Here is a 26,611-nt window from a genome sequence, read left to right as displayed (position 1 = left end):
TACAAAATTACAGTACACTACCTACTAAATTTTACAATAAATACTAATGGAAATTCTACAATATTACAGTACATTACCTATTAAATTTTACAATAAATATTGCTGCTAGAAATTATACAAAATTACAGTACATTACCTATTAAATTTGACAATAAATATTGCTTGAAATTCTACCAAATTACAGTGCATTACCTACTAAATTTTACAATAAATACTGATGGAAATTCTACAATATTACAGTACATTACTATTAAATTTTATAATAAATATTGCTGCTAGAAATTCTACAAAATTGCTGTACATTACCTACTAAATTTTACAATAAATATTGCTGGAAATTCTACCAAATTACAGTACATTACCTACTAAATTTTACAATATATATTGCTGGAAATGTTAATTTTACGTGAGATTTAGTTCCATAAAATTACAGCACGTTACTAAATTTTACAATAAATATTGCCACAAATGTTAATTGCATTTACGAAATTTCACGTTCTATCTACAGTACACACATCCTAACAAGTTTCCAAGCGTTCATTAAAACTGCAACATTATCTACATAAGTAGACACAAACGCGTCTCAGATGCGAGGGACATTTCACTCCGCGCGATTGTGTGTATTGGGATTTTTATCGCGTTCGGCATCGGAGCGCAAGCGGAAACGAGGTTCTCCCACGGATAAATGAGGTGCCGCCCAACAGACAATTATTCTTGCTCTTTTTTATGATTGAAACTACTTGTGTACAACACGCGATCTCAAGGGAGCCCCGGACAATGGCTAGCACTGGTCGTTAACCAGCTGAGGATCTCAACACTACTTAACATTTGGAATATGTTGAGAAGACAGCTTCCCACGACGCATCAGAATGTAAATTTCGTGGTGACAACCGTTTCCTACCATAAATATGGCCGAAACATAGAAATTGTATATCATTCTGTCTTACGACTCAGAATACGACAAAAATAACCAGCGTCGCCAATGTCCATAAAACTCATAGAACATGTTTTATATATCTTCTTATAGAAAGTATAAATAGAATGCTATTAAAATATACTGAGATATTTTCATGAAGTTATCGCGCTTTCAGCATTTTTCTTACCGAAAATAACGTTTCCCCCTCGCTCTGTTGATTTTCTTCATGACGGCATTCCTTATATGATATCTGATGATAAATAAAATGGTGCAGATGTATGTCCCAAAAACAATTGCCAGAGAAATTAATTCTTACTTATTTCATTACAAGACCAACAGAGAACTTCAGAAGAAAGAAATTTTAGGACCTAAAATATATTTATAAATTACTTCGTAATAGGTCTATTGATGTATTCCAAGCCATTCAAAAAACTGAAGAGAGCTTTCTGTTATATAAAAGTATTGCTATTTATTATTATTATTATTATTATTATTATTATTATTATTATTATTATTATTATTATTATTATTTTGAGAGAGAAACAGAGGTTAAAGGTGTTTGAGAATAAGGTGCTTAGGAAAATATTTGGGGCTAAGAGGGATAAAGTTACACAACGCAGAACTGCACGCATTGTATTCTTCACCTGCCATGTATGTATGTATGTATTTATTGACACTGCAAACGGGTAAATACCCGGTGTCAATGGTATTGTTAATTAATAATAAACACAATTAATAAAAAATACAATTAATAATAAATTAGGCCTAATAATACTACTAATAATTAATACGACTAATAATTAATAGTGCTAATAATAATAATAATAATAATAATAATAATAATAATAATAATAATAATAATAATAATAATAATAAGGAGCATCCTAAATTAAATGACGCACGATCACTTAAAATAACATTTCAAGTAAATCTAATTTGTATCTTAACCCTAAGTTCGAACTAAAACCCACGAGTATGATATGTCCATACCTGCACAAGTACCTTTCAGCACTACACTCATTTCGCTGTCAACTCACTCACTGCACTGGAACTACGACACATTTCACTGATACTATCCTGATTTCACCAACACTTTAAAAACATTTCACTGTTCAAATACTTTGCTCTACAACTATAAACTATAAAACTGACACAAACACACTTTACTTACACAACACACTTAACACTTCACTGACACAACGCACTTCTTCACTGATAAAATACATCAAATAACAGAATATCAATTACACCCTTTAAATGGTGTGTATAATATACTACCGCCTATTTTTAAATACATTTTTGGTTATTGGTAAAGCCTTTAGCAAGTCTGCAGGTAAAGCATTCCAGTCCCTGATAGTACGATTGAGAAAAGAAAACTTTCCAGTGTCCGTCCTCTGTCTTCTTTCCCTCAATTTATATGAGTAATCGTTCCTTGAAGAGTAATCTGGTAGCTGCAACCTATTTTTTATTTCTCTTCAGGCAGGCATGGTACAAGATCCGCTGTGTTCTGAGCATTTTTACAACCATTTCCACTACTGTGATCAGTACAGTGACTAATTTCAGGTATGCTTACATTTCCTTATTATTTCTTCATGACTATTCTATAGTCAATTTCATTCCTATGTATGTAATTTTCATAACTTATATTATTCAAGGAGATTTTGACAGTACGGTATGCAGCTAGATGAGTTTTATTGTAGACTAGCCGTACCCGTGCGCTCCGCTGCACCCGTTAGAAATAAATATAAAGTAATTACATAATTAAAATAGGACATTTGATCCAGGGAACATTCGTGTTTGATAGAAGGATAAATCGTTTAATATGTTACTTAATTTAAATTGTATTAAAATAATTAAAATGCGATCATTTTGGTCCAGAGAGCACTCATTTGGTGCAATGACAATTCCTTTAACATTTTTCTTAATTTTTATTACATGCAACCATAGTTTAATGAACATTGACATCATTTAGATTTAATGTGTATACTTTATTTTACTTGTTATATGTTTCCATTGAATTATGGTAATAACTTAATTTTAACCCTTGTTTTCTACGTCTTCAGTAAATGGCGCTTGGCCCACTATGGTTCTGAATCCTTCAAATAACTTATATTATACTATATTATATTATATTATATTATATTATGTTATGTTATGTTATGTTATGTTATGTTATGTTATGTTATGTTATGTTATGTTATGTTATGTTATGTTATGTTATGTTATGTTATGTTATGTTATGTTATGTTATGTTATGTTATGTTATGTTATGTTATGTTATGTTACGTTACGTTACATTACATTACATTACATTACATTATATTATATTATATTCTATTATATTATATTATATTATATTATATTATATTATATTATATTTATATTATATTATATGTTATTATATTATATTATATAAACATTGTGTTGATAACGGATGTAATTTACATAAATATTATTTTAAGAAATACAGGAAACGAATATACAGAATAGCCTATCAAGTTTTCTGTGCATAAGAAGCTATTTTAATCTTACCTGTCCTCGATTCACTCCGAAGTTACTGTAATAACATTATAGCATTATGTCCATCTAGAGAAACTACACTTTCCAATGGTGAAATAATAATTAATTATACAAATCGGTTAATTTAGCTTCCGATATTACTTCATACAAACACAGAAACATTCTCTGTAGGCTATGTTTCATAGCTTTCGATTATTGTTGTCCAAGGCTCCTTATAGACGAAGTCATTTGTTTTTTTATTTCATTACACCGCCTTAGATGCCAGTTATTTTAATTTTAAAACTCATTTATCTCATTAAATATCAGGCCTATCAAAATTTTGCAAAGAATAAAACTTATCGGAAATGATTTTTAAAGAAACTTTTGTTATGTAACATTTTTCACAAAAATAAATAATAAGCGAGATATTTCGATTTATTTAATTCAGGCTCCCTTATAACCACCCCCCCCCCTTTTAAATAACGTATTTTGAATGCCATATAGCCTAAAATCTAAGTTACAACGAACTTAATTTATATTCTAATTTTCATCGAAATCCGTTCAGCCATTATCGCGTGAAAAGGTAACAAATATCCAGACAGACAGACAGACATACAAACAAAAATTTCAAAAAAGCGATTTTCGATTTCAGGGTGGTTAATTATTTTTGGAAAATCGAAAATTACCAGAAAAATTTCGGCTACAAATGTATTATTAGTACTAGCCGTACCCGTGCGCTCCGCTGCACCCGTTAGAAATAAATATAAAGTAATTACATAATTAAAATACGACATTTGATCCAGGGAACATTCGTGTTTGATAGAAGGATAAATCGTTTAATATGTTACTTAATTTAAATTGTATTTAAATAATTAAAATGCGGTCATTTTGGTCCAGAGAGCAATCAGAAGTTACAGTAATAACTAGAGCGGTGCAGACGGAGCACATGACAGACAGAATTGCATCATAGCAAGGGTTCCGACGTTACTCGGCGTGTTCCCTGTGGGCAAGCGACGGTCATGTACACGGTGTGTTGACGTACAGACGACAGAGTAGAAATGACACAGTTCCCTAACGTTTCTGCAATTAATTTTCTACAGATACTTTAATAAGATATCAAAATTGCAAAACTAATTAACCATTTCATCTTAAACAAATAATATATACTTTACATGTATGATTTCATACAGAACGCAAACAAAATCACTGTTTATTTGTAACGGGTTCATGATATTCTATTCGCAAAAGAACTTGAACTATTGTTTGATGAAAGAGTAATGGAACGGAGAAAAACTCTCTCCGGCGCCGGGACTTGAACCCGGGTTTTCAGCTCTACGTGCTGATGCTTTATCCACTAAGCCACACCGGATACAACCCCGGCGCCGAACAGAATCGTCTCTGATTGAGTTCCAACAATATATGATATGCGTAAATCACTTTGTGATTTAAGACGGCGCTTATTCCGTCGGATCCCGACCAACTAGTCACTCATAACGAGTGCACCTCAGCACATGTGTGGACTTCGGTCCTATGTTCATAGACATCTATGACGTAGTGCAGAGGGCGGCCACTAGAGGGAACCCAAGAGTTGGAACTCAATCAGAGACGATTCTGTTCGGCGCCGGGGTTGTATCCGGTGTGGCTTAGTGGATAAAGCATCAGCACGTAGAGCTGAAAACCCGGGTTCAAGTCCCGGCGCCGGAGAGAGTTTTTCTCCGTTCCATTACTCTTTCATCATATGATGACGCAGAATATCTGCATGGAAATATCATATGTACTTCGGTACATTGAAATATTTGAACTATTGTTTTTTGTCTTTTTCTTTTCCGTACAATGAGTGTGAGTTATTAATCCACATGTTATACGTTATCACTTTTCTTCCAAATATTGTTACAGTGCACAACAAATGACATTTGTAAGTTATTAACAGAAAACGATTATCGTCTATCTGATAGCATGGCCTTATATGTGGAGAAGCTTCTTTCTACGTCTGTTGAAACAACTGGGGCATAAGTAAAATCCTGTGCAACATTTTTTTAAACTTCTGTAAGTTCTTCAAAGGAATCCTTATCTCCAGAAATACTGTCACTAATCTTGCAAAGTTTATAATATCCACCATTTTTTTCAACATATTTGTTATTTTCGCAGATATTATTTTAGCAATTTTATCGTCTACTTGAGTCACTTTCTTCCAGATATTTCGCAATAGGAAAAACTGATCAACCAGTTTTGTACCAGACTTTTCTAAAGCTGTTATGCAATCACGAATAAACCCGTAATTCGATTCAATGTATTCCAGTTGTTTCATGCTTGAATCAACCAACAGACGTTGGGCTAGTAGTATTGCAAATGCATCTTTCACATCAAATGATTGAATAACATTCTGGACCTGGTCGAAATATTTACAGTAATAAATGCAGGCCTTCAACCAGGAACCCCATCGAGTAAGTATAGGAGAAGGAGGAAGATATACACCAGGACGTATCTTCTTGAATGCTTAACAAAACGCATCACACATTTCTTTATGGAACACGGATGAAGAACTATGACCCTGCTCACATTTTTCGCCTTTTTTTTTCAACTTCATGAGGGCACGTTTGTGTACATCCCTATTTACATGTCTTAGAATATTACATGCTCTATTTACTGAAACTGATATTTTACACAATTTGCAGAATAGTTTATCTTCGCTGCAACAAAAAATATCACCATATTCGGAAATAAGTCTCTTAAACTTCGCCGAGCGAATTTTCTCCCCCTCAGGCAACGTAATACTAGAACCGAACTGTTCTCATGTTGCTTCAGTATTGACGTTTGCTTTACTAAGCTGTACCTACTGCTTGCAGCTATCCTGTGTACCGCAGAGTCAGACCTCTGCGGGTACACAAGGTGAATTTACAACCCTTGCCCTGTTGCCGTTGTGTCGAAAAACTGCTCCCTTTGCACTGCTCTAGTAATAACATTATAGCATTATGTCCATCTAGAGAAACTACACTTTCCAACGGAGAAATAATAATTAATTATATAAATCGGTTAATTTATCTTTCGATATTACTTCATACAAACACAGAAACATTCTCTGCATACTATATTTCATAGCTTTCGATTGTTGTTGTCCAAGGCCCCTTATAGACGTAGTCATTTGTTTTCATTTCATTACACCGCCTTAGATGGCATTGCATTTTAATTTTAAAACTCATTTATCTCTTTAAATATCAGTCCTATCAAAATTTTGCAAATAATAAAACTTATCGGAAATCATTTTTAAAGAAACTTTTGTTATATAATATATTTCACAAAAAAAAACAATAATAAGCGAGATATTTCGATGTATTTAATTCAGGTCCCCTTATAACCCCCCTTTTAAATAATGTATTTTGAATGCCATATAGCCTAATATATAAGTTACAACGAACTTAATTTATATTCTAATTTTCATCGAAATTCGTTCAGCCATTATCGCGTGAAAAGGTAACAAACATCCAGACAGAAAGACAGACAGACAGACAGACAGACAGACAAAAATTTCAAAAAAGCGATTTCTGGTTTCAGTGTGGTTAATTATATGTTAGGACCAATTATTTTTGGAAAATCGAAAATTACCAGAAAAATTTCGGCTACAGATTTATTAGCACATAGCACTGTTATAGCTCTGAATTGAAGAATTTGAAGAATTATATCTCGAAAACTAGACCCTGTCTGGTTGTAGAAATTTATAGGGAGGTGTCATACTTCAAATGGAACGTATGGGGGAAAAATCGCTGTGAAAATCAATTATCACTTGGTGAGGTTTCCTTGTCAGTCTGTTATCTGTTTGTCTGTAATTATTTCTTCCCCTTTTCCATTTCAAGATATTTCCTCATGCCTTATTAATTGCAATCGGGATACACTATACGTCTATTTCAACTGCAGTTCCTTTTCTCATTAATATGGAAGTTAATTTAAGAATGAACGAGACAAGACTATAAATGTGTGCACTGTGATCCTATCTACGACTGTCACTTTTTCACAGACGATGATAGAAGTAACGGTAAGTCGATATTTATGCCAGTGAAGCGCTCGGCCCATCCTACAGGTAGTTATTTCATCCCACAACCGGATTCTGGGCAGCATGACCAACAAGAGGTTATATTAGTGCTTTCAATGACGTCACTGCTTGTGAGACAAAGACGGGTAACGGCCAAAATCACGTATCCAACAATCAGAACCACTTTCCTTTCTGCGAACTGTTGTTTCATGATAACTCCGACTAGAAGATGTCCTGAACTCAGGCCATGTGTCAGTATCATACGTGGTGTGAATTCTGGTATTCCATTTACACAGCAAACGGACCAGTTTACAGGTGCGAGAGTGAATAACAGTGCAGTGGATCTATCTGTCTTCCGCATCTGTCGAGGCTGTAGTATGACGAAAGAAGAGTAAAGGCCCATTCACATTGAAATTTAAACATAACGTAAGCGTTAACTTAAACATGTAAACGTTACGGTAAAATCAAGAAGTTATATCATCATTCACGATGGGAACATAAACATAACCGCAAAGATACTTGGTAACCATGGAAACATAACAACGACGCCATTTCCTCATATACTGTCGTATACTTCAGCGCTCCACGATTGTGTACTGTTTGCAAATCACGTAAGCATTAGCATAAAAGTTTGGAGTCTGCAAACTTTCATGTTAACGTCTAACGGTAATGTTTATGTCAATGCTTATGTGAATCATTGTGAATGATCCCATTTGGTAACCTGGCCGCAAACTTCTGTGTTTATGTTATGGTTCTGTTTAATTTTCATTGTAATATTGGTAATACTGGTATTTGGCGAGATAAGGCCGAGGATTCATCTTGGGATTACCTGATATTCGCTTTATAGTTGGGGAAAACCTCGGGGAAAAAACTCGGAATGATGGTAGTGATTGTCATATTTATTATATTATTATTATTATTATTATTATTATTATTATTATTATTATTATTATTATTATAGTATCATTATTATTAGTATTATCATTATTACTTTATGAAAATGCTAAACTGAAATAATTTTAAACCAAATTTTTCGTTCAATTTGTCTGCATTAACTTGTACACATATTCATAACTTACATAAAAAAAAATCTCCAACAAAATTTGGGCCTACCATATTCCCGCTGAAGACGACCTTGTTAGGCGTGATGACAAGTACTCACCTGAAACAAAGATATACATATATTTAATACAAACTTACAGGTTGGTAAAGAATATACTTCATATATGTAAAGAAAGAATGTTCATGCAATCCCTATGTGGGAAGAATAGATGTTCAGAATGTGATATCTATTAATCTCTGAATTCAGTATTATCAAACATTACTCTGTGCCTAACTTCAACATTTTTAATTCCCAAATACGTGGATGTATTATAAAATTTCACATTTAAATCATGAGCAATAAAAGGTCAAATTTTGAACTCGTATAGAATAACATTTATATACGATAATACTAGTAAGTTCAGAACAGGTCTTTAACATCGCTACCAATCAAGTGTTGTGATTTATATGCCATCTCACGTAAGATTATTCTTGGAAAACAAATAGATGGAGATATTACGTGATTGGTTGGAAGAATATGCACGTGCTTAGCATTAGCCTGTGTTGAATAGCAACGGTACGGAATAACAATGCAGAATAAAATAGAGTGAGATGCTACATTATCTGCGATAGCAGCGTCACTAAAGCGTTACGCGAGAAAGACAAGCTACGGTGCGATATCATATTCTTAATCATAACATGGCCAACATTGAACAAATTTATATATAAATGCACGTTTAACATCAGTTTAATATAGCAATTCCTTTGTTTTTTAGAACTTTGAACATGTATTTATATTAGGCGATTGTCAAGAGGGCCATGACTAGACCATGATAATCACGTGACTCCAATTCGTGCCGAAGCCTGTCTTTCTTGTTAGCCACGGGCGTTACGTTACTGTTATTGGATATTCTTTTAATTGTTGAAAGTTGGAACCGCTTTATAATGCTCCCGACTGCTATCACATTTAAACGGATTTCTAGATGCTAAAAAAGAAAGATTTAGGACTTTATAAAATCGAATTTAGGACTTTTAAGAGTTTAAATAAAATTAACAAATAATAATTTTTAATGTAGTAAATTTTTCATTTTAGGTGGAATTTATCTACAAAAAAAAAAATGGATGCTGACAGTAAGTGCTACTAAACTGAAGACTCAATTTATATCAGTGAAAGAGACTGATTGCTGATTGGACAATTTCAGTTCGCATAACAGGGATGCATTGACGCAGAAATTAACCTAACAACCTCTTACCTCTTTTATGTTAGGATGAATTTTTCCAAACGAACTTCGCTTCCAGAAAATTAGGTAAAATATTCCTCCCTTCTAAGACTAATATGGAACGAACCTGCCAGACCAGTGTTTATCTGTAAAAGCCCATTCACAATGAAAATTAAACATAACCGTAACAGAAACAGAGAAGTTTGCGGCCAGATTACCAAATGGGATCATTCACAATGATTCACATAAACACTGACATTACCATTACCGTTAGACGTTAACATGGAAGTTTGCAAACTTCAAACTTTCATGCTTATGCTTACGTGATTTGCAAACAGTACACAATCGTGGAGCGCTGAATTATACGACAGAATATGAGGAAATGGCGTCGTTGTTATGTTCCCATGGTTACCAAGTACTAAAGGCTTTACCAATAACCAAAAAATGTATTTAAAAATAGGCTTAAGGACTTTATTAATAGACGGTAGTATATTATACACACTACTTAAAGGGTGTAATTGATATCTTGTTATTTGAAGTGTTCTATCAGTGAGGAAGTGTGTTGTGTGAATGAAGTGTGTAGTGTCAGTGAAGTCTATTGTGTAAGTGAAATGTGTTGGTGTCAGTGAAGTGGCTGTGCAAAGTATTTGAACAGTGAAATGGCTAGAAGTGTTAGTGAAATCAGGTAGAATCAGTGCAGTGAGTGAGTTGACAGCGAAATAAGTGTAGTGCAGAAAGGTACTTGTGCAGGTATGAACCTGTCACACTCGTGGGTCTTAGTTCGAACTTAGGGTTAAGATACACATTAGATTTACTTTAAACGTTATTTTAAGTGACCATGCTTCATTTAATTTAGGATGCTCCTTATTATTATCTTATTATTATTATTATTATTATTATTATTATTATTATTATTATTATTATTGTTATTATTAATTATTGTTTTTATTAGTTGTGTTTATTATTAATTGTCATTGAATGTAATTAGTTACCACTGCCACCGTGTATATATCCATTTGCAGTGTGAATACATACATACATACATACAACATACATACATACATACATACATACATACATACATACATACATACATACATACATACATACATACATACATACATACATACATACATACATACATGTTTGCTGTTATGTTTATGTTCCCATCGTGAATGATGGTATGACTTCTTGATTTTACCGTAACGTTTACATTCTTAATTAATGCTTACGTTATGTTTAATTTTCATTGAGAATGAGCCTTAAGAGTTTTTTTTTTTGGTAACATTTTTGTAGTGGACATTTCGCAGTGGACTAATTGACTGATAGTCGTAATCGATTAGTAAAAACAATCTTTGTGCGAGATCGTGCGTATTTGCCTGTTTTCCGCACAGAGCCAATACACGGTAAGTGTGAAATACCACATTCAGTATTCCCAACGTAACACACATAACAATTTCCCTCTTCTTACCGCTTAAGCGCGACATTCATTTTACTGCTTTAGGCTTTTAACATATTATTTTTAGAGACGTTTAACATAGTAATAACTATAAATTGGAAACTTACCACTGCAATTTCACCTAAATTGCACTGTTAGTTATTGTTTTTAAATATTTGCAAAAATTAAGTAAAGTCTACTGCTCCACGAAACTTATTGCATTCCTGATACAAGTAACATTAAGGAAGCCGTGAAAAAATCAACAAGATTCCAGATGTGGATCTTATTACTGCAATATGTTATATAAATAATATTGTTAAAATATTAAAATGAAAAATAAATCATTACATAACCTTACCGTTTAAGTTCGCATTTATAGACTGGGGGGGGGGGGGGAAAGACAGACGTATATCACGGCCTGCTGGAGTATAGTAAACACAGAAAACATTTTATAGCAACAATGTTGAAGAAAGATATTTTGGTTTTCCGAAGTTGCCGTCATTAAACAGAAACCAACATGGAGATTTCATTGCAACTAATTAGAAATTCGTCTTTCAGGTATGTAATAAACGATCTTAGCACAAAATAATGTACGATACACGAGCGGTATGTTTGTTTTCATGTTCTCGGAAATTAAAAAAGCTCAACTACGTTTCGCTTTTTCAATCTTTTCCTCGACCATGAAAACGTCAACATACCGCTCTTGTAACGTAGCCTATATTACTATTTCAACCTAACAGAACTTTCTTCTATGTTACACAATAAGAATATGTAGTAGATTTGGAGTAGCCCGTACTGCTGAGGTGTACACTACAGACGAAGCTGCTACGGAACTTTCGCGGTGAATGAAATAGGACCGACCGGACGGAATTGTCTAGCGATCCGCGTTCATCCAGCCGTGCAAGTCCGTACTGTACGACTGCGTCCCTGAATAATTCATTGCGATAACGTAAGCCATTATCGAGCGTACTAGAATAGGACCACACAGTTTTTAGGTACGTTCGCTCATATAACACACATGCGAACATCATCTTATTTATGATTGTTCGTCCGCACAAAGCAAATTGTTATCACCAGACGAACTTTAAACTTTTTAAAAATCTCGTATTTAGCACATTCGCACTTTTTTTTTTAGAAGGGACGAAATGAAGATTGTTCATCTTCGATCAATTGTTTTGTATATTTGTTCTGGTGTTCATCACAGTCATATAATAATAATAATAATAATTAGGGCTAGGATTTTGATGAAATTGCATATTTTTTCTAGTAAGCCAGAAACATAGCCGCTTTAGTATTTGTATGTTATGTGATAAACTGAGTGTTTTAAGGCATAGTTGTTAGAGCATTTTTTGCCTGTTTCAACTCATAATAGCATCTTTTGTTTTATTCGGTCATTTTTTAAGCATTTTCATTTAATCTTCCATAAATCCCCATTATTAATTAAAATAATGTTTATTTCCTTTGATATTTTCTTTACATATTTTGTCTATTAATACCCATTATTTTGTATTTCTACCCAAATATTGTCATTTTAACGTAGTACACCCCATGCAATGGATCAGTCCAACCACCTCTTCAATATAGACTCCTCTATACCTCCTAATTCCGGATAAGACTGGCCTTGTGGTAGACTACATGGACACTAAAGTAAAGTAAACCCATGGCGCTACAGCCCATGAAGGGCCAAGACCGACCAGTTGACTGCTGACCTCACGTCCACATGCCGAAGCAGAGGTGAACTATCATACATGAGAACTACATCAGGTAAAATAATAATTAATTAAAGTGTACTACTTAGAAAAAATTATCTAAAATTTAATTTAATTACTAATCTAAATATTTAGTACAAAATCTCTTTTGCTACTAAGCCAATTATGTAAGATCAATTTTTAGGGCATTTTTAAGGGCATTTTTGAAAGATTTTTAGGTCATAAATGCATTATTTTAGGACATTTTTTCATGATTTATAGGTCATCAAAATCCTAGCCCTAATAATAATAATAATAATAATAATAATAATAATCTACGGGCTAAAGCAAGGAGATTACACTATCACCTTTACTTTTAACTTTGCTCTAGAATGTGCCATTAGGAAAGTTCAGGATACCAGGGAGGATTTGGAATTGCAGGTGTCTCTCTCTTTTTTTTTTCAAGTCTCTCATTAATCATTGATAGAAACATGGACATTACGACGAAATGAAGAGAAGCGAATAGAAGCATTTGAAATGTGGATATGGAGAAGAATGGAGTGTGTGAAGTGGACATACAGAATAAGAAATGAAGCTGTGTTGGAGAGAGTGGATGAAGAAAGAATGATGCTGAAACTGATCAGGAAGAGAAGAAGGAATTGGTTGGGTCACTGGCTGAGAAGAAACTGCCTACTGAGGGATGCACTGGAAGGAATGGTGAACGGGAGAAGAGTTCGGAGCAGAAGAAGATATCAGATAATAGACGACATTAAGATATATGGGTCATATGAAGAGACAAAGAGGAAGGCAGAAAATAGGAAAGATTGGAGAAAGCTGGGTTTGTAGTGAAAGACCTGCCCTTGGGCAGAACACTGAATGAATGATTTATGGTTCATTCTGAGGCGATTCTTCGACCTCATCTAGTGAAGTATCATCTAGATATCACCAATTCCATCGACGATAAAATTTAATACTACAGTAGTCTAGTAGCGTCGTTAAAGAAACTACTAAAAAAAAGTCTTTGCCGTAGTGTACTCCATGGCCAACAATTTTCTGCAAGTTAAGGAAGCATTTCTACACGCGTGACAAGTCCAGCGCTTCAACACTTGGAAATTGGAAGCGAGTGACCCAAGAAAGGGGACCATGTTGCCAGAATAGAAACCTAACTTTAATGTACTTCACTGCTTTCTCAACTCTCAAGCAATCAAACTGTAAAAGCAATTTGAACGATGATAACAATGCCATTAAACGCAAACATGGAGATGGCTTTGGAATGCAGACACAGATAATGGGTGCTCTCTCATTTGCTGGCTTGTTTACTCTGGTGCTGGTGAAGTTAATAATCCAAGTTTCGAGAAGAAGAGAAGGTCCATTAAAAAATTGCTCCCACGAAAGTGGCTACTGTACTTTTTCCCTGTATAGAGTAGATTTTTTCCTTCTTTAACAGGCAGCAGAAACACTCCCTCTATCAGGGAATCATACAGCTTATAGTTCGATAATAAAAGATATTCGGTGGTAAGAGTATCTATATATATAATTTGAACTGGTAATGGAAATTACGGAAAAACGGCTGAACGGATTTTAATGAATGACCCGTAATTTTGAAGCTAGGCATCCAAGGAATTTCAGAAAAATAGTAATTTTCAGTGAAGCGTTAGTTTTCCTATATAATTTTCCTATTTTCCAAAATCCATCTTTCGTCAGTTTTGAGAACTAATTAGTTGCACTTCAGAACAAAACAAAACACACACTACAATAAACAATAGGCTATTACACGAAGGCCATGACCTGCAGGATTGCGGACATATTTAGAGCTCAAATTCAATTGGTTATTAAAAACTTCAAGATTTGCTAATTTACAGGTCTGATTCTGCGGTGTGTAATTTTCTGAGTACAGCTGTGTATTGGATATTAAAATCTACAAAACTTGAGGTGATTTGATGATTTTATTACCATTAGAAATGAAATATTACTGTAGTTAATGCCATAATGTGAATATTTCATTAATTATACATATTAATGCTATATTGATGATATGAAACGTAAGTAGATGTAGAGAATATCTTAAATTAGATCTTCATTTCTATAATTTACTGAGTGGCGGCTATTATATAACTACAACACTTACGTAAGATAATAATATTGTAATTAAAAATAAAGTATTTTTATCGTTATTAATCAAGTGGTGTTGGGTCTTTTTCATATCCTTAATGATGGTGTGGTATATATATTTATATGCGTCATTCTCTTCTGTATTGGCTCGAGAGAGCGCAAAAATTAGTTCCTAAGGAAAGAACAAAAGGTATTATTTACTGATAAAATAAGAGGCCTACAAAATTTTGTAGTCTCCCGATCATTTACAGCAAGATATCTTAGCAGAATAAAATGATTTTACCCTCTACATTTCAAGCTCTACATGCAGCAGCTATACCAAGATGCTATGTCTATTGTTCGAAAGCATAGAAAACCTGACTTTTTAAACTTTCGCCTACAATCCACAATGACCTGAAATAGCTATTGCTTTACTCCCACATGAAAAACCTACTGATCGTCCTGACATTGTTACTTGCGTTTTCGAGTTGAAACTCAAAAACTGAAGGTGGATAAGTTCAAGAAAAAGTATTTGGCATAATAAACATTCAGAGGGAGTATGTTTCATTATAATGGAAGCAAATAACTTTCAAAATGTCTGGTATTCTTCATTGAAAATAAATCTGAACAATTTTTATTTGAACTTCTTATGGGCTTAGTTTGCAGCATTTGTTGCACAAGCCACTAGTATAGTATATACTGGACTTTTTTTTAGTAAGCACTCTTGTTAGTACGAATAAAAACATTTGAGTACCTACTCATTTTTTATTACATACTCATAACATGGAAGCATAGTAGAATATACTCAAGCATCCATCTTGTATATAATATACACTCATGCTTGATAAGAATAAAAGCTAGTATATTCTCATATTTGTAAGTTCGTTCTCATGTTATTCTGAGTATGGTTTGTAGCAGGCTCAATTCTGAATATCTGTTGATTTGTGTTCAGTTTAAAGTTAAATTAAAAAGAAATGGCATAATTTATGAACAATGTAGTACCTCATGGAAAAATATAGAAAAGGACGTGAACTTCAGAAGCCTTTAACGCTTCACAAAAGTGAATGTGAAAAAGGTTAAACACGTATTTGTTATTCATAAAAAAACATAACCTATAAGAATATGAATGGCTATCAAATTATAAGATTAGATTGTATTGTTAAGTATAATTAACAATTACAGTTTATTTTGTAAAATTTGAATTGCAAAATGCAATTACTTGTAAATTATATATAACTGCTCCATAATAAAAAATACAATTAGCATAACTGGAATTCTAGAAATGGATTGTAATCTCTATCCAACATCCCGTAATGACGATTTCTCAGTAGTATTTTCTTGTTTCCTGTTTTATTAACGTCACTTATCTGATTCAATCTATCTTTCATATTTATTTACTTATTTATTTATTCATTTATGTATTTTATTTATTTATATCTTTATTTATTTCATTTATTTACTTATTTATTCATTTACTTAATTAATTGATTTTATTTATTTAATTTTATTTATTTATTTATTTATTTATTTATTTATTTATTTATTTAACTATTTAATTTATGTATTTATTTATTTAAAATAATTAATTAAATGATTTAATTAATTTATTTTATTTACTTGTTTAATTACTTATTTATCCGTTATTAAAATTTACAAAAAGCAAAACATAAACCACTACAACATGCAGATAGTATGTGAAAGTCTAGAAAAAAATTGAGCATCACGGTGCAATGTGGTCAAAGAGGATAGGTAACTTTTAAACGATCAAGAAGGCTGTAGAGATGAGTAGGCTATAATATATAATATTCGCGTTAGGTAGAATGTCTTTATTCTTACGAAAATGAGTATGTTCTAGTGGTTACGAGTATATAATCACAGAAAATGCTCATACTCATAAGTATAAACCTTGAGAAAGTACTTAAGCTTTATTCTTACTATCCATTATCTTCGTTGTCATTAGGTTTAAACTGGATTTCTGAATCAAAAATCTTCACATTCACGTCCTCTGCTTCCCGGTTTATTATGGACCAGTCTGAAGTGTAGCTCATAAATACTGTTCCCTCGTTAGATAAAGACTAGAAGACAGAAATTTCTTCAAAAACCCCCCAAGAACTTCTCCGTGTAAATTAAAATATCTTTCTGACTAAACGCAGACAGAGAAAACTTTCAGTACCTACTATGAAACCAGAGAGTCGTTCAATGCATTAATGACAATCCCATTACACTGAGAGTTTTGCCATATGTTTGCGGGAGGACCTGCGATCGTTGCGGTACGCAGACTGTTTGCAAGCTGTTACGTGGCTTAAAATTACACTTTCATTCATAGTTTTCTGTCCAATGGTAGGTCTTTCACTGCAAACCCAGCATTCTCCAATTTTTCGCCTTCCTTGGAAAATAGTTTCCGCATACAGTCCATAAAATGGCACTTTTTAAAAATAATTTACATATACAGTAAACGTTCTGACGGTGATAAAAATTATTTTCAAAACAAGTAGATATGAAAAAAGTATGATGCAATAAGGAAAACTTACAAAAAGAATCAGGTAAATGGCGAAACATCGTAAAAGTATCATGTTTTGGTCCTACCCGTATATTTATATTGAAAATCATCCGAGATAAACCACTGAAAAATGTAATATACCGTATGACACAGAAGTCAGTTGACAAATGAGAAACATTACTCTAATTGAAAATACAATTGAAGACATTATTACAAAAACAACCCTTGTCAAAACTGCTGTATTTCAGGAGAACAATAAAAATAAATAGAACAACACATGTCAGCTGTTCCCGTACAACTGGTGTTTATCCTTGTGGCTATTGCACCTGACATGAGTCATTTTTGGAGTCTATAAACATTTGAAATAGTAGCAAATGTGTCCTTAACTCAATTTCATTAAAATAACTAGAGCTGTTTTTCTAATAATGTCTTCAATTGTATACAGTATGTTTACTACCCCAAATGGTCAAAATATGCTCCATTTACTTGAAGACAGTGCCTCACTCGATCCTGACATTCTTTTGTCACGCTTAAAAGTGTTGCAGGTGGTACGGGATGTGCTGGATAACATGGTTGATCATTTATTTCAAGCCATCTATAGCTATATGAGCCGTTCAGAGCAAAAGTGGTGTAAGTCAAAATTGGGTAATGAGGTTCAAAGTAAAAATTCTGTAAAATACAGTGCAAAGTAGCAATTAATATGTCCTTCCTGCTATCCACTGACTACTAATAGCTTAAATAAATTGAATATTAATTGCTACTTTGCGCTGTATTTTACAGAATGTTTACTTTAACCCTCATTACCCATTTTTGACTTACACTACTCTTTCTCTGAACGGCTCGTATGTAGGCTCTGTCTGAAAAACTTGCTGTTTCATAAATCCCCATGGGAATAAATCAACGGGAGTGAAGTCCGGTGACCGTGGAGGCCATGACTGAGGTCCACCTCGTCCAACTGAACATCTCATTTAGTTTCTGGCGACAAAACACGACACTGAAATGTTGTTTAATTGCATTGGTACAGTATGTTCAAAATGTGTAGCTTCACGTCCCACACATTGTTTATAACGTTTCTGAAGATTATTGAACACGTTGACGAACAAAGGTTGCTGTAAGAAAACAAAAAATGACGTTATCTTCTCGCGTAATTCGGGAATATTTTTAAGTGGGTCATCATCTTGAAAACTGATTCTTTCAACATGCCCCATATGTAGACATCTGGAGCCGTGAGATCCGGGGAGCATGAAGGGTACGAGGATGGAGTTTCACGAGAAATTAGGCGACCAAAGTGTCGTTGCAGAAGGACAAATGACTCCCCCGCAGTGTGGGATGTAGCTCCATCTTGCTGCAGCCATTGTCGTTGGAGGGTAAGTTTCTGGCACGAAAGAAACGGCGCAAATCCCGCACGAATGAGGTAATAATGAGATCTCTGTAGAGTGCCTGATTCTCTGTTTTCGAATTCTATGCAGTATCCTCGACGAAATAAGGGCCCAATATTCCGTGACCGGACACGGCGCACCAAATCGTAACCCATGCACTGTGTATGTGGTTTCTGTATAACGACATCAGGCCGTTCAAACCCTAAAAAGCGAGTTGTTTGCTGGTTGATGTAGCCATCGAGGTGAATATGGCTTTCATCTGAAAATCATATGTTGCAGATGGATCCTGATACTGTTCTTCAACGTGAAACAAACTTGGCCCATTCTGACGTCACTCCGTATGACCGGAAATATTGCTCGATAATAAACACCTTCCCCTCTGTTGTAAGAACCATAATTGCAGAAATCAACACAACATTGAATTCACAATATGTCAAACTACAGGGTATCCACCATGAACTGACACATTTGAAACTGCTGTATAATTCATACTGCTTGGGGTAAAAAGAAAAGAATGCATGCAATATCAAGAGTAACTCACCAAGTTTTATCAAAAAAATCAGTACACCTCAACATGAGATCCTCTCGTTGCACGAAGAACATCTAGCCTGAATTCAAATTCCTGCCAGGTCTTCTGAAGCATCTCGGGCGTAACGGAATTGACGGCATCTCTTATGCGGTCGCGTAGCTGTTGAAGATCACGAATTTTGTGGCCTGTATACACTTTGTTCTTGACATATCCCCACAAGAAAAAGTCTAGAGGTGATCGAGGTGGCCATCTTGTCGGTCCATCACGCCCAATCCAGCGACCGGGAAATTGTGTGTCGAGAAATTCTCGAACGATCAGGCTCCAATGTGGTGGGGCGCCGTCCTGTTGAAAGATGACGTTCGGCTGCAAATGCATTAACTGAGGCACAACAAATTGATCCAACATGTCGAGGTAGGTATTGCGCGTAACTGTTTGTTCTGCAAAGAAAAAGGGGCCGATAATCAAATTGTGCACCAGTCCGCACCACACATTTAATTTCGGGCTTCACGAATGTGTTCCACAATGCAGCGTGGGTTTTCTGACCCCCAAATACGCGCATTATGTGTGTTGACTTTGCCCGATAAATGAAAAGTGGCCTCATCAGAAAAAGCAATGCGAGTTTAAAATGTTGGGTCTTCATCAATGTGCTGTAACATGTCGATAGCAAATGCCTGCCTCTTATTACCGTCATCTGGTTTCAGTTCATGAACCAACTGCAATTTGTATGCATGAAACCCAAGAGGGCGATGCAGTATTTTATGTACCGTGGACTTCGGCATCTGCAGTTCTCGTCCCGCTTGTCGAACTGACTTGCGTGGACTTCGTTCATACGCCTGTCTCACTGCTGCTACACGCTCCTCTGATACGCGCACATTACCGCCACCATGCAATTTCACCACACTTCCCGTTGCTGTTTCCATGTCTTAATGGTGGTCCGTGATGGTGGGTCCTTCTGGAACACGCGCCGAAAGTTGCGTTGCACTTGAATCACCGAATTTGTTTCAGCATACCACCAGATCGCTTGTGCTCGCTCTTGCGCTGTCGCCATTTTGACTTAAGCTACCGCAGCGCCACGTACAACCTCTCGCGCGGGTTTTTAAAAATAGCCAACGAAATTTCCACAGTTTCTCTACATATTGCAATGCATGTTACCAACTTATTTCCATTCATTGATTTTTGGCAGCCAAATGAAATGTGTCAGGTTCATGGTGGACACACTGTATTATAATAAGCAATAAATAAATACTTTGTTGCTAGGGAAACTTGGACAGCAGATGAGCGACAATTCTTGTGTCGTTTGTTTTGCCACATACCGTATGTCTAATAGTACCTAATATTTTGAACTGACCATCATGGTCTAGTGGTCAGAGCTCCTGAGGTCCTGGGTTCGATTCCCGGGTAGAGCACAGGAATTTTTCCTTAAAGGGGATTATTCCTGTGTTCGTCCTTGGTCTGGAAGTTAGGTTAAGTTTAGATTTAAGACATTTAAGACCTCTCGTGGAGCCACATAAAATCATCATCATCCTATCATATCATCGGGGTAATGTAACTCCGCCTTCCAGACTTCCCAACCTCAGAAATGAGTTACACCTAAGCCACTGCAAGGTGGTGGTGGTGGTGGTGGTGGTGGTGGTGGTGGTGGTGGTGGTGGTGGTGGTGGTGGTGAATATATTGATGAAGACAATGTCGAAGAAGAGCAGGAAAAGGAGAAAGATGATAACTTGACAATTATGAGTGGAAAAATAGAAGAGAATGTTATCTCTTATTCTAAAGCAAGCTCTAGATCTCCAACTTATCGAAGAAAGAACTGGCATCATAATGGTATCATAATGAAGGTGAATTTTAAAGTTGAGGAATAACAACTGATGCGTATATCACTCGTAAATTTGTAAATTTTTAATTATCGATTTATATTCACTTCATTCTGAGGCTACATTAAATTCCATGATCGTGCACTGAATTCGATAGTGCGGCATGTTAAGGGAAAACAATACTACGCATTTGATGTAAGCCAATTTGATACTCCACGCTGAAGGTAATCTATACAGGCCTAACTTATTTAAAAGTTGGCATGGCGCTGCTATCGGGAGGGTTGATATAATCTTGTCATTCATGTTTATCTGTCCGCTGTTTGCGAAGTCACGGCCCTCTGTAATCGAAACACGTGCATATGACATCAATGTTGAATTATACTGTACGTGATTATAGATGGCGTCCGGTTGAAAGGACAATTCTGGCTGTTACCAAAAACAAGGGTTGGTAGGACTGTATATTTTATATTGTTATGTTGTGTTGGCACTCTCATTAGTTTTATACCGCATTCTGTGTAGCTGCATACAAGGCTCTGCTTGACTTACGATGGAAAATGGCATATTAATATAATTTGGTGATAAAAATAAAAATGAGTATATGGTATACACTAGACTTTTTTTAGTAAGTACTCTTGTTAGTAAGAATAAAAACATTTGAGTACTTAGGGGAGTAGTGGGTACAGTGAGACACAAAATATTAAGACATATGTATGCAAGTGATAATTCAAGTATTTTTAAAATCAAGTGCAATAGAAATAGACATTAAAACATGGAGTATAATAATACATAAACAAAAATGTTAATATAAAAAGGACATAATATACAATACGTGTTTGTCAAAAAAAAATGCAAATGTCTCACTGTTCCCATTAAGGAGGGTACAATGAGACACCACAGTGTCTATTAACGGACATTGAAATAATTTACATTTATTTCAAAAGAAAGGAAAGCTTGCTGTCTCTTTATCTTGACATGATCTGTAGGCTTATTTAGAATCATTTTGATGTCTGACTTCGAAACCATTGAAACATCTGAAACATTTGGAAAAGTGAATTTTCCATGACATTTCAAACTTTTGCGAAAAAATAAAATGAATTTTTGGCGACAACAAAACTTATAATTATAAGAATTTAATGTAATTCTTTATTACTTTCTTAACATTTTCTTAAATTTTGTGAATTTTTTTTTTATTTATGAAACCATTATAATGTAATGTATTCATTATGATTTTAAGCTACAGTTCCTGAATTGGTTACTAGTACGTTCATTTTTAATGTTAGTTACTGGTAAATGTAACATAATTACAGTTTGTTTTTGCAAATCATTGGTACATGGGAAGAGTGAGACGTCTCAGTGTACCCTTCAATGGCATGTCTCACTGTTCCCTTTACGAATAGTTCATTTAAAAATGACGCCATCACTTCAAAATTAAAACAAGAAAGGCGAAACTTTGCCAAACACAATCTCAAATACCATAGTATTAGGTAACAAAACATTCATATTTATATCTCACTTGTATATCCAATATAACATTCATTAAACACAAGCCAAAATTTTACTTTTAGAGTGAAAAATTACGAATTATTTTTTCATCACCCAACTTTATAACTAGAATCAAATTCGAATATGAAAATACTGTTACTTTACTCATGCAACATACAACTCCACTGTTACCAACATCTCAACATCAAAATTTACTATCTAATAAAAAATGTCTCACTGTTCTCCCTGTCTTACTGTACCCACTTCTCCCCTACTCATTTTTCATTACATACTCATAATATGGTAGTATAGTAGAATATACTCGTGTTCATCTTGTACAGAATATATACTCATATTTGATAAGAATAAAAGCTAGTATATTCTCATTTTTATAAGTTGTTTCTCGTGTTATTCTGAGTATGGTTTGTAGTAGGCTCAGTTCTGAGTATTTGTTGATTTGTGTTCAGTTTAAAGTTAAGTCTGAAAAAATTGCAGAATTTATGAACGATGTAGTGTCTAATGGAAAAATATAGAAAAACAGTACGTGGATTCAAAAAAAACTTCAAAAGCCTTTAATGCTTCACAAGAGTCGATGTAAATTGTTTAAATACGTATTTGTTCTTCATAAAAAAACATTAGGTAGCCTATCTATAAAAATGTGAATGACTATCAAATTATAAAACTAGACTGTATGGTTATTTATAATAAAATAACAATAGTTACAGGTTATTTTACAAAATATGAATTATAAACGGTTTCCGAGTATTATTTTCTTGTTTTCTGTTTTATTAATGCCACTTTTCTGATTCACTCTCCCTTTAATGTTTGTTTGTTTGACTATATGTGTCCGTCTATCTGTTTATTTATTTTATTAATTAATTGATTCATTGTTTATTTATTTTATTTATTTAATTAATTAATTTTATTTATTCATTTTATTAATTTAATGTAATCTATTTAATTAATTTTATTTTATTTATTTATTTATTTATTTATTTATTTATTTATTTATTTATTTATTTATTTATTTATTTATTTATTTATGTATTTATTTATTTGTTTATTTATCAATTTACAAAATTTACAAAATTGAAAATACAAACCACTACAGCATGCCGACAGCATGTGAAAGTCTATAAAAAAAATTGAGCATCATGATGCGATCATAGTCTACTATATACAGTCACGAAGCTTGAGTTTTGAGGGTGCTAGAAACAATAGACTGTGACGGTACTATTTTGCATTGCCCGTAATGAGGCGATATTAGCGATCCTAGTGGTGAGCAACTATCTAATGTTTGCATATTTACTACGTATCGAGCTTCGCGACTGTATATACTTGATTGTCATGCGATGTGGTTAAAGAGGATATATAACACGAGTATAGGCTACTAACATTTAAATGATCAAGAAGGCTGTCGAGATGAGTATGTATGCGCGTTACGTAGAATGTTTTTATTCTTACGAAAATGAGTATGTTCTAGTGGTTACGAGTATATACAGTCACAGAAAGTGCTCATACTCATAACTACAAACCTTGAGAAAGTACCTCAGTTTTATTCTTACTACCCATTATGTCCCAAATATATTCCTAAGCACCTTATTCTCAAACACAAAAGTAAAATACATTACTATTTCCAATAGATTCCTTAGATGTTCTGATTAAATCAAGTATTATTTATCCTTAATTAAAACTAGTGGAAAAACTAACAAAATACAATAGTCTATGCTTCCTATTAAATTCATGTGTAGGCCTATTTCAATTGTTGTGAAACAATTATTTTCTCGCATATTTTCTCCTGAGCTTATTGACATAGTTTTACATATATATTTTGATGTACCGAAGTACATATGATATTTCCATGCAGATATTCTGCGTCATCATATGATGAAAGAGTGATGGAACGGAGAAAAATTCTCTCCGGCGCCGGGATTTGAACCCGGGCTTTCAGCTCTACGTGCTGATGCTTTATCCACTAAGCCACGCCAGATACAACCCCGACGCCGTTTAGAATCGTCTCAGATTAAGCTCCATCTCTTGGGTTCCCTCTAGTGGCTGTAAAACCCGGGTTCAAATCCCGGCGCCGGAGAGAATTTTTCTCCGTTCCATCACTCTTTCATCATATGATGACGCAGAATATCTGCATGGAAATATCATATGTACTTCGGTACATCAAAATATATATGATATGCGTAATAAATCACTTTGTGATTTAAGACGGCGCCCATACCGTCGGATCCCGGCCAACCAGTCACTCATTCGAGTGCACCTCAACACATGTATGGACTTCGGTCCTGCGTTCATAGACATCTATGACGTAGTGGAGAGGGCGGCCACTAGAGAGAACCCAAGAGATGGAGCTTAATCCGAGACGATTCTAAACGGCGTCGGGGTTGTATCCGGCGTGGCTTAGTGGATAAAGCATCAGCACGTAGAGCTGAAAACCCGGGTTCAAATCCCGGCGCCGTAGAGAATTTTTCTCCGTTCCATCACTCTTTCATCATATGATGACGCAGAATATCTGCATGGAAATATCATATGTACTTCGGTACATCAAAATATATATGATATGCGTAATAAATCACTTTGTGATTTAAGACGGCGCCCATACCGTCGGATCCCGGCCAACCAGTCACTCATTCGAGTGCACCTCAACACATGTATGGACTTCGGTCCTGCGTTCATAGACATCTATGACGTATTGGAGAGGGCGGCCACTAGAGAGAACCCAAGAGATGGAGCTTAATCTGAGACGATTCTAAACGGCGTCGGGGTTGTATCCGGCGTGGCTTAGTGGATAAAGTATCAGCACGTAGAGCTGAAAACCCGGGTTCAAATCCCGGCGCCATAGAGAATTTTTCTCCGTTCCATCACTCTTTCATCATATGATGACGCAGAATATCTGCATGGAAATATCATATGTACTTCGGTACATCAAAATATATATGATATGCGTAATAAATCACTTTGTGATTTAAGACGGCGCCCATACCGTCGGATCCCGGCCAACCAGTCACTCATTCGAGTGCACCTCAACACATGTATGGACTTCGGTCCTGCGTTCATAGACATCTATGACGTAGTGGAGAGGGCGGCCACTAGAGAGAACCCAAGAGATGGAGCTTAATCTGAGACGATTCTAAACGGCGTCGGGGTTGTATCCGGCGTGGCTTAGTGGATAAAGCATCAGCACATAGAGCTGAAAACTCGGGTTCAAATCCCGGCGCCGTAGAGAATTTTTCTCCGTTCTATCACTCTTTCATCATATGATGACGCAGAATATCTGCATGGAAATATCATATGTACTTCGGTACATCAAAATATATATGATATGTGTAATAAATCACTTTGTGATTTAAGACGGCGCCCATACCGTCGGATCCCGGCCAACCAGTCACTCATTCGAGTGCACCTCAACACATGTATGGACTTCGGTCCTGCGTTCATAGACATCTATGACGTAGTGGAGAGGGCGGCCACTAGAGAGAACCCAAGAGATGGAGCTTAATCTGAGACGATTCTAAACGGCGTCGGGGTTGTATCCGGCGTGGCTTAGTGGATAAAGTATCAGCACGTAGAGCTGAAAACCCGGGTTCAAATCCCGGCGCCGTAGAGAATTTTTCTCCGTTCCATCACTCTTTCATCATATGATGACGCAGAATATCTGCATGGAAATATCATATGTACTTCGGTACATCAAAATATATATGATATGCGTAATAAATCACTTTGTGATTTAAGACGGCGCCCATACCGTCGGATCCCGGCCAACCAGTCACTCATTCGAGTGCACCTCAACACATGTATGGACTTCGGTCCTGCGTTCATAGACATCTATGACGTAGTGGAGAGGGCGGCCACTAGAGAGAACCCAAGAGATGGAGCTTAATCTGAGACGATTCTAAACGGCGTCGGGGTTGTATCCGGCGTGGCTTAGTGGATAAAGCATCAGCACATAGAACTGAAAACTCGGGTTCAAATCCCGGCGCC

General features: G+C 35.0%; 1 protein-coding gene across 3 annotated transcripts in view; it reads right to left on the bottom strand.

Moving 5' to 3' along the window:
- sdk (sidekick cell adhesion molecule) overlaps positions 1-26,611 on the bottom strand; it is a 460,070-nt gene that overhangs the window by 189,268 nt on the left and 244,191 nt on the right. The gene's annotated exons all lie outside the window — the stretch shown is intronic.

The sequence above is a fragment of the Periplaneta americana genome, chromosome 11 (genome assembly GCF_040183065.1).
Source record: "Periplaneta americana isolate PAMFEO1 chromosome 11, P.americana_PAMFEO1_priV1, whole genome shotgun sequence".
Classification (NCBI taxonomy): Eukaryota; Metazoa; Arthropoda; class Insecta; order Blattodea; family Blattidae; genus Periplaneta; species Periplaneta americana.
The sequence above is the reverse complement of the archived record's forward strand: the minus strand, read 5'-3'. Positions and strand labels throughout refer to the sequence as shown.